The 8,856-nt window shown below is 35.6% G+C and overlaps 1 long non-coding RNA gene across 2 annotated transcripts; it reads left to right on the top strand.

The window, feature by feature from the left end:
• The first annotated feature begins 4,637 nt into the window (after nt 1-4,637).
• LOC116177990 lies at nt 4,638-7,300 on the top strand. 2 transcript variants are annotated; one of them, XR_004146789.1, is made up of 4 exons: nt 4,638-4,953; nt 5,041-5,120; nt 5,380-5,513; nt 7,175-7,300. It is a non-coding gene; the product is annotated as an uncharacterized LOC116177990 (long non-coding RNA). The 2 variants fall into 2 exon arrangements; XR_004146791.1 differs by having other exon boundaries at nt 4,638-4,949.
• The last annotated feature ends 1,556 nt before the right edge of the window (nt 7,301-8,856 follow it).

Genomic DNA, 8,856 nt, shown 5'->3' on the forward strand with positions numbered 1-8,856 from the left:
TGAAGTTTATTTAAAATGTCTATGTCAGCGCTTCTAATAATATACCTACCTATTTTTTGAAGTGACTATATGTTTTGGACGGGAGTAAAATCATCTCATGGTAGTATATAGCTCTGTTCTGTGGTCCTCATGCGTAGCGCTCGGTAGCCGTAAGCGAATTCGGTCACAGCCCGCTCACCACTAGCGGATAATGGCCCGTGTTGCTTTGATGTTATCGATGGTGTAGCCGTAAATGTTCCAGTCTGGGAAGGGGTTATGAAAAATAAACCGATACAACGAAATACCGAAGGATCCTCAGTATTACATTTTGGTATTACCATCATTACGGACGGACGACAGTACAAAACTATAAAGCCTCTGAGGGTGAGGATCCTTAATAATCACATTTGGCAATTATTTTGTTTGGTATTTCGGTAAACATGTTTTTTTTCATATATTTATTGCTTCCATGTTAAGTACTTGAATTTTGCTGCCGCGTATACTCGGTATAATTTTTGTTTGTACAATTTATTTCTCTACACAACCAAAGAATAAGTTTCTCTTGGACACAACACGGCCATCAGCCGTCCATACGGTGTTCACTTCGCTACGACAATACCATTTTTTTCGGACGTCGTGGTCGTCAAAAACTAAAAAGTCATCGTCATAGAAAAAGGTATATATAATACAACCAAGACATCAGTGTCGGTTATTCTGGCGGGATCAGTACAGTACAGTACAATACAGAGCATATATTACCACCGTAGGTACATCTTCACCCATTCCTGTCAGTTTTTGGCGTATTTTAGACATATAAAACATTCGTGGATTGGAAGGATGTTTTATTAAAGTGGAAATAATCGTCCCTAAACAGGAGTGCTAAAAGACTACAGCATTGGTGCCAATAAGCACCTGCAAATCAAGTATGTACTACTTACATTTAAACAATCTATTTGCAGGCTCCATTTCCGAATAAATATATCGAGATACTTGTGTACTTATAGGAGTTACTCTGAAGGGCGAATCTATGTAAAATATTTTCAAAATGGTCGCACTTCCGGATATACCGGAAGTAGCTAGTAACTACGTCATTTTAAATGGCAACCATTGGTTTCTTTTAGTATACTTAAAAAAAGGTAAGTTGCATACACCGCACCTATTTAAAAACTTCAAAGATTAAAAACTGGGTTTTTTTTTAAATGAAATTGCCATTTTCTTATTATTGCATTAGATACCTAGAGAAGCGAAATTGGCATATTTTGATAAGTAGCTATATTTAACTAACAGTTTCTGAATTATTCCCATTTAATTAAATTGATACCATTTTTTCCGGATTTTCTTTTGAGTAGTCGGCCATGATTTTATGACAATTGAATTTTCAACAAATCAAGGAAAGGATTCTTTAATTAATATCATTGATTCTAATCTAAATAAATAATTAATAAACAAGATAACAAGGAGATCAAAATTAGCGCCTTCGTGTTTCAAACAATTCAATACGTTTTCCCGTAGAGTTTTGTATTACTTGTGATTTAATCGTTTGTAGTGAATTGTTTACTCTCTCTAGATCATGTCTTCTCTTGTTGTGGAAGGCCCCGGCATAGACTGTGTCTTTTACATATCCCCATAAAAAGAAATCTGAGAGGGAAAGGTCCCGGGAATGAACAGACCTTAGGTTTCCGATTCAATTCCCTGGAAAAATGTAAAAACACGGAAATTATGCCTGCATTATGTGTAGGTGCACCATCTTGTTGACATAGCAACATATTCCTTGCTGTTCAACAACAATACCTATTACTATGTCCAGGCAACGAATGAATATGCCCGGTATGGTTGGAAGCGGAAGGTTTGACTTCAGAACCTTGTTTGGATCCCTTAGGAGGTAACCATACTCAAAGTCCCCAGGATTCCGACTGGAGCCTTCCCGGGGGGAGGGGCGCAAAGGTCAACATTTTCTGTTTTTCGCTGATATCTTGAAAAGGGTGCGTCTAGGAAAAAATTGTTTAAGAGCAAAATCAAAACTCATAAAATTGTCTACAATTTTGATTGTATACACTTTTTCGAAATTCCCAACCGTTTCCGCGATATAAGCTCCAGAAGGCCGGAAATTTTTGAAAAATTGTTTTTACCCACGCGTTTCGTCAAACATTCCTTATATCCTGTGAACCGATTATCTGAGAAAAAATCCGCCGACGAAAAAGTTGTAAAACATTAAATTTCCTTTCCGAAAATATGGCTCCTTTCCAAATTGTCGTAACCAGTCAAAAGTTACAGCAGTTTTAAGATTTCCTGAAATTTTTCATCATCTTCTATATGCAACAATTTCAATGATTTGTCACCTACACTCTTGCTATTTTCCACAATTTCGACATCGTATTTATGTCCTCTTCGCCATCTTCCTCTTCCTGGAGAGGTATCCCATTCAAACAATTTCCGTGGCAATTGTGGCAGATGGTTGAGCATCGCATGGAGGCCTTTTTGCACCCACATCTCGCAGAACTGCAGTCTGTCGTGCATCTGCAGAAAATACAGTTTCCATAAGGTTTGTTTTGAGAGAATCTCGACCGTATAGAACGGGTTTTTGCATTGACTTCAGGTGCACATTAAATACAACTACTATCGGTCGCGTTATGAACTGCTTTTGATTTACGACTTATGGCCTTAAATGACTTACATTGGTGAGCGTACAGACTTTACCTCGCCTTGCCCTCACCTCGAGTAATAATCTTCGATTTTTTTGTCTAAATTACCCACTTGGATGCCTATTTATTGTCCTTATATCATAAATGGAAGTTAAAATGGAAAATAGCAGGTGCGTAGGTGAGAAATCATTGAAATTGTTGCATATAGAAGATGACGAAAAATTTCAGGAAATTTTAAAACTGCTGTAACTTTTGACCGGTTAAACGATAATTTGGGAAGGAGCGATATTTTCGGAAAGGAAATTTAATGCTCTACAACTTTTTCGAAGGCGGATTTTTTCTCAGATCATCGGTTCACAGGATATAAAGGAATGTTTGATGAAAAACGTGAGGTAAAAACCGATTTTTCAAAAATTTCCGACCTTCCGGAGCGTATATCGCGGAAACGGTTTCGAAAAAGTGTATACAATCAAAATTGTAGACAATTTTATGGGCTTTGATTTTGCTCTTAAAACAATTTTTTCCTAGACGCACCGTTTTCAAGATACCTATCAGCGAAAAACAGAAAATGTTGACCTTTGCACCCCTCCCCCCGGGAAGGCTCCAGTAGGAATCCTGGGGACTTTGAGTATGGTTACCTCCTAAGGGGTCCAAACAAGGTCCTGAAGTCAAACCTTCCGCTTCCAGCCATACCGGGCACACCCCCCTATTAACACTCGTTGCCTGGACTATACGTAAAATTTCCAAATAACGTTCTGTATTCAAATTTTCTTGATACACATGGAAACACAAAGTCTTGTTATTTTTATTTTTCAACGTACAAAACACATTAAAACTCCAGAACCCTTGGAAGTGTAGGTACTTCTCGATTTAAAAAAGGATTTGGATCGCACCAGTAATGTGAGTTACGGCGATTAAACATGCCGTTCAGTGGTATAGTTGTTTAGGGTTTTATGGATACACCCTAAATCCAAAGCCGTTTCCGCGTTTCATAACGAATTAGTGGGGTACGCCGTGAAATATCCAAGGACATTAACAATATTAGGCTCATTTCTACATATTTCACGGCGTACCCCACTAGTGCTCTATTAGAGATAGGTACCTAATTGTTTTGGGGGTACAAATTTTCCAAAATTCATACAATTTTGTTCCGCGTTCCCCGTTTGCCGCGATTCTGTCCATTTTGTCCAAAAATAACAATTAAATTCCAAAAATCTTCATAGGTGAAATCACTGCGAGCCGTTTTTCGATTATTGAAAAACTTATGTCAACCTTTAACAGGTGACGGATTAATGTCAGTAGATTTCTTTAAAATTCGATTGTTATAAAATCATAGCCGACTACTAAAAAAAATCCAAAAAAATGGTATCAATTCAATGAAATGCGAATAACTGAAAAACTTGTAAAGATAGCTATAGGAACATGAAATATCAAAATATGCCAATTTCGATTCTCTATCTAATGCAATAGTAAGAAAATGGCCATTTCATTTAAAAAAACTGAGTGTTTAGATTTTGAAGTTTTTTTAAATTTGGATCTCCATATAGGTGCGGTCTTACGCAACTTTATTCTGAAAGAAAGCCCTATTCTTTCTCTATGCACTGGAAAAAATGGGTTACCGTGACTAGAACCGTTTACGAGTATTCAATTATCAAGGTATCGTCTGCATCCGCTATTTTTTTTTCTTAAAGTCAAAATAACTTAAAAACCATAAATGGTAGATATCGACATGTGGGTATCAAAAGAACTAAAATTTCACGTAGAATCAAAAAATGCAATAAAAAATAGGAGTTGCCATTTAAAATAACGAAGTTACTATAGCTACTTCCGCTATTTCCGGAAGTTCGATCATTTTGTAAATATTTTACATCGATTCGGCCTTCAGAGTAATATTCCTAAGTAAAAATTTTCTCAGAAACGTTTAACTAAAAAGCTCCCAAAAAACACCTTGTCTATTATAGTAACAATAACAATGCTATGCTACCCGTGTGTGGAACGGCCGAATCCGAACATCCGAATTCATATCTGGTGACTGGTTTACGTATATAATAATGGCCCCCCAAGGTGTGTCAACGCCATAATTCAAGGTCAATTGCTTCTATAGCAGTGGCTATTATAATTCATAAAAATGAAATCGCCGACATGTGGTGTATAACTTACTTATATCTAAAAATAGAACGATTTCGTTTGATTATTATTGTAATATTTAATACATTTATTTCTGTGTTTTTATTATGTACAAACCTGTGGCTTAGCTAAAAGTATGCGACCAAGATGACTCGTGAGTTTGTTTCTGTATTGCACACAGCACATACCGACAATGTTTAGGTAGGTAGGTACCTATTTACTGTATTTATCTTGACAACTGATATCGGCACAGTTTACCAATTATTGTTCAACAATGTATGTATTTATCTAGACATGGGATGAGTGAATTAAATGAAAGCGTAGTGGGTCGTGGCCTCTGCTGGCGTCAGTAACGAGTGACCAATATTTTCGGTAAGTTTTTTAATTTTTTAATTGTTGTTTGGAAGCATTATTATAGAATATTAGGTTATATCAATTACCAAACGTAACCTTATGCGTTATTTTACTCCTGGTTGCTTCGAATCAAAAATTTCTTCTGATTTGTCAATCATAGGCGGTAAATCATTATTCATAATCGTTAATATAGTAATAGTAAGGTGTAATTATGAAAACATTAGTTTCGGGTGTGATTTAAATGTGAGATTGTAACATTGTATATTTTATCTTGCAGGTTTTATTGTGTAGTGTCTCAGTATCGATTATCCACTCCTAGTACAAAATGGAAGTTATAAGACCCGACCAGCCATCAAAGTGTTTGTACCACAAAGATAAAAATGCACCAAATCCGCATGGAGAATGTAATGTGTAAGTGATTGAATGCAGGTTATTGTTTTTACCGTTTTTGTCAGTGCAGAATTGTAATCAGTCAATGTTTCTTGACTTACAGATAATGTATTGGCAAAGGTCAATATGAGTAATTTATAGCATTTTTGTTGCCTAAATTTATGATAAGCTACCTACTGCTACATCAACTTTCAGAACATAAAGGGCAGCAGTCCCAACGAACTTCATATGGCCTTTAGGAAGTCTCGCTTTTTCCCCCCGTACCTTGTTCCTGATAAATCCCGTTCCCGGTAAAATCCCGTTTTTCACGTTCCCGTTTTAATTGCCATTTCGGAGGTGTTTTACTAAATCAGAAACCTTCGCGGGCATACGTCCAACTATGCGTCCAACCATTTCATCGTAATCGAATGTACGGTTTAGTCAGGCATAAGAGATACATATACATACAAGTGACCATTTTGATTCATTAGTAATGGCGCCATCTACCTATAATTAGTTATATTGCGGTTTAAAATGACGGAAAAGAGAAATATTGATTTTTTACGTCTTTTCGTACAATTTTTCGAAAATATCTTATGCAAACTTTGTCCTGATAATATAACAAAGACAACAGAAGAACAATCATATAATTTGATCCAGTTGTTCAGAACTTATGCGCATACCCTACATACATTTCGGTGATTCATTTCGATTTATATAGATGGTTTTATGCCACTCTGTTTCTATGCCTAGAAATTTTAATTTCATCTTTTTATTTAGCATTGATTAATTGAATAGAATACGTAATAATTTGCATGTAGCTTTTATAATTCATAAAACTTATGTATAATTTAAGTGTGTCGAGGTGCATCTTCCATCCAGTGGATAATTTGAAGACTTAATTAAAATTAAATGCTGCCATAATTCCACTTTGCGCTTGTGTTTTAATTGTAGCATTTACGAAATTAGGTGCCCGAGTAACGCTAAGTACCTGCTTAAACTCTAGCCTTTACGGAACTAAGGGTTCGAATAACGTCAATTATTGGTAATTGAAATTAAGTTTGCCTAAAATATGCGAGCAGCTAACGTAAATTATATTAAAAGTACATTTTTAACGATGCCTTTTGTTGTATTTTACTTTATATTTAAATTGAAGCATTGAATAACAATTTTTCACTCAACGACTGAAGTAATTAAGGTAAATTTGTACCTGTTGGAGTGGTTGCGAAACTTACGGCAGCTTCAAAAAGGGGGGTTTTAGCAGCTGTAGGCGTAAATTTTGGTTTTTGGTAAACAGCAAGTCATTTCGGCCCTCACATACTAGTTTCGTACCGTTACGTATGGTTACGACTTACGACGCTAGTTTTGAAGCGCGGAATTTGTAGTTACTACATAATTTGGAAATATTAACATTGAAACGGAACCAAAAGCCACATATTTTGTAAAATCAAAACCAAAATTTTCTAAGCCCAAAGTGACTATCTATTACAGTTCGTCAAACATGGAACTTGCTCTACTTTAGCGATCATTTGAAACAACAAAACCCAAAATTGAATTCGGGAAACTGCATTGATAGAGAAAAATAAAATTGGCTCTGTTGGAAACCACGGTTAATCCTTTGGGCAAGGGTTATTATTTATGACGTGCACTTTGTGTAAACCTTTTACGATTACATTTTCAAATTGTACTTTCCTTTGTTTCAGAAAAACAATACAGAAGATTAATCCGAATATCTTACACCTAATTGGCAACACCCCACTAGTTAAACTCAACCGAATCCCTCAATCGCTGGGTATTAAATGTGAGATATGTAAGTACCATATTGATGAAAGCGCATATAAATGTAACAAATAACTTACTGTCGAATGTTTATTTATACAGGGTGTTACACGACCGTTCGAAAAAAAAAATCGGGTTGTAGAGGGCATCAAAACAAGCACTTTTTCCAAATAAACCGAGGGTCCAACGTGTTTCGTTTGGGAGCCACCCCCCAAAGAGTGTTGAAATCTGCATTTCTTCCTTAATTTTTTTCTCAGCAACCATAAGAGTTACAAAGTCGGGTGGCATGTCTTTGAATAGGTTTTTGGGTATGCTCTTTCCGATTTTGCAATTTTTTTTTCAAAATTCCTCCCCTAAAGGGCGCACCCCTAAACTAGGGTGCAAAAAAAATTCTGATTTCGACGAAATTTGGTATCTGGGGGTTTTTTAACATGAAAATCACGAATCTGAAATTAGTTTTTGAAAATTCGAAAAAAAAAAGTTCCACTGCAATTCTTGGCGGGACAACGAAAATAGAGATAATTCCACGAAATTTGTTGTGTACATACTAAACGAGTTAAGGAACAAAACTGTCGAACAGTTTTTTTAAAATAACTTTTCAAACAAAAGTTATACTCATTTGAATGTTGGTCCTTCGGGTCGCGAAGTGTCCCAAGCCTACTAGTAAGCCATAATTTCGCATGTGTTGGTCGACAATGTCGCAAAAACAAAAGATTAACGGTTTGAGTCGATATTTTGTTATTTGGAATTAATTCGGTCATTAAATGATTAAAAAATTCGATGTATCGATTAAAACACCTACAAAGGTATCTTAAAGCGCTGATCGATTGTTTATTATCTAAATAAGGTAGGGGAAATTTGTCCTTAAAAGGAGCGTGTTCTTTTGGAAGTTATTTTTCAACCTAAGATTATGAAAATTTTTGATCATAGTGAAAAAGTATCATACGGAAAGTGATTTGACTTTTTCCCCTACCTTATTTAGATAATAAATAATCGATCAGCGCTTTAAGATACCTTGGTAAGTGTTTTAATCGATACATCGAATTTTTTAATCATTTAATGACCGAATTAATTCCAAATAACAAAATATCGACTCAAACCATTAATCTTTTGTTTTTGCGACATTGTCAACCAACACATGCGAAATTATGGCTTACTAGTAGGCTTGGGACCCTTCGCGACCCGAAGGACCAACATTCAAATGAGTATAACTTTTGTTTGAAAAGTTATTTTAAAAAACTGTTCGACAGTTTTGTTCCTTAACTCGTTTAGTATGTACAAAACAAATTTCGTGGAATTATCTCTATTTTCGTTGTCCCGCCAAGAATTGCAGTGGAACTTTTTTTTTCGAATTTTCAAAAACTAATTTCAGATTCGTGATTTTCATGTTAAAAAACCCCAGATACCAAATTTCGTCGAAATCAGAATTTTTTTTGCACCCTAGTTTAGGGGTGCGCCCTTTAGGGGTAGGAATTTTGAAAAAAAAATTGCAAAATCGGAAAAGAGCATACCCAAAAACCTATTCAAAGACATGCCACCCGACTTTGTAACTCTTATGGTTGCTGAGAAAAAAATTAAAGAAGAAATGCAGATTTCAACTCTCTTT

This window comes from Photinus pyralis, unplaced genomic scaffold, assembly GCF_008802855.1.
Source record: "Photinus pyralis isolate 1611_PpyrPB1 unplaced genomic scaffold, Ppyr1.3 Ppyr1.4_LG1, whole genome shotgun sequence".
Lineage (NCBI taxonomy): Eukaryota > Metazoa > Arthropoda > Insecta > Coleoptera > Lampyridae > Photinus > Photinus pyralis.